This window comes from Macadamia integrifolia, unplaced genomic scaffold, assembly GCF_013358625.1.
Source record: "Macadamia integrifolia cultivar HAES 741 unplaced genomic scaffold, SCU_Mint_v3 scaffold1102, whole genome shotgun sequence".
NCBI classification, from domain to species: Eukaryota; Viridiplantae; Streptophyta; class Magnoliopsida; order Proteales; family Proteaceae; genus Macadamia; species Macadamia integrifolia.
In genome coordinates, this window is record NW_024868087.1 from 223,390 (window position 1) to 224,792 (window position 1,403).

Sequence of the window (1,403 nt, forward strand, 5' to 3'; positions counted from 1 at the left end):
CTTCAGTTTTCTTGACGTATGCTTTTATTATTTAATCTTCTTCTTTAATACAATTTGGAACTTTTAGCAAAAAAAAAAAAAAAAATCAAATACAGCATGTATGTTGGGATAATATTTGAAATATAAGCAACTAGTAAAAGATCGTTTTTTTTTTTTCCGGATGGGGTGGGTGCCTCACACTTTTCCACCCCACAACCTGAGACGAACCCATACTTTTGAAAGAGAGCAAGAAAGTGAAGTAATCTGAGCTTGGTTCTTTAACTAGAATTGGGCTTCCTAACAAGGTTTTAGGCCCACAAACTTTGGTGGCGATTCCAAAGAATCGTGTTTTTCTCATTCCCCTCACTCATTAGGAAAATGAAGGCATCAGCGCCAGAAGTAGCAGGTGAGAGGCCATGATAAGACCATGAAGAAATGAGAGGATAATACCCTCCCATAAGGGAAGAGGGGGATGCTCAAACCCGAGAAAGGTGGAATCGAGGCACCTTGAAAGAGAGACTGAGAGGTCTCTTCGCTACCTGCGATGTTCCCTTATTCTTACAGACATTTAATGATGGATCAAAAACTGATCCAAACATACACAAGACAATAATTATTATGTGGAAAAATTACAAAATGCGAGACCTAAAACCCAACAACATCTAATGACCCTAAACTTCAGTTTAAATATGTCATACCTATATGGGTCATTATTGATAGGCTGACCAAGTCAGCTCATTTTTTACCTATTAAGATGAATTATTCATTAGACAAATTGGCCCAGTTGTATATAGATGAGATAATCAGGTTACATGGAGTGCCAGTTACTATAGTGTCAGACAAAGATACTAGGTTCACTTCATGTTTTTGGCAAAGTTTGCAAAAGCCATGGGCACTCAACTTGACTTTAGCACTGATTTTCATCCGCAGACAAATGGACAAACAAAGAGGACCATTCAAATTTTAGAAGATATGTTGAGGGCTTGCACTATAGACCTCAAGGGCAATTGGGGTGATCACCTACCATTGGTGGAGTTTGCATATAACAATAGTTATCTGGCCACCATTGGTATGGCACCATATGAGGCTCTCTATGATAGGAAGTGTAGATCTCCAATATGTTGATTCAGAAGAGGATCAAGACAGCCCAGAGTCGACAGAAAAGCTATGCAGATAATAGAAGGAAGACTCTAGAATTCGAGGTGGGAGATATGATATTTTTCAGGGTGTCACCTATGAAGGGAGTCATGAGGTTTGGGAAAAAGGGCAAGTTGAGCCCTAGATATGTGGGACCGTTTGAAATCCTAGTTAGGATTGGGAAAGTGGCTTATCGAGTTGCATTACCACCTGCCTTATCTAGTATGCACAACGTATTTCATGTATCTATGCTCAAAAAGTATGTAACAGACCCTTCCCATGTGCTA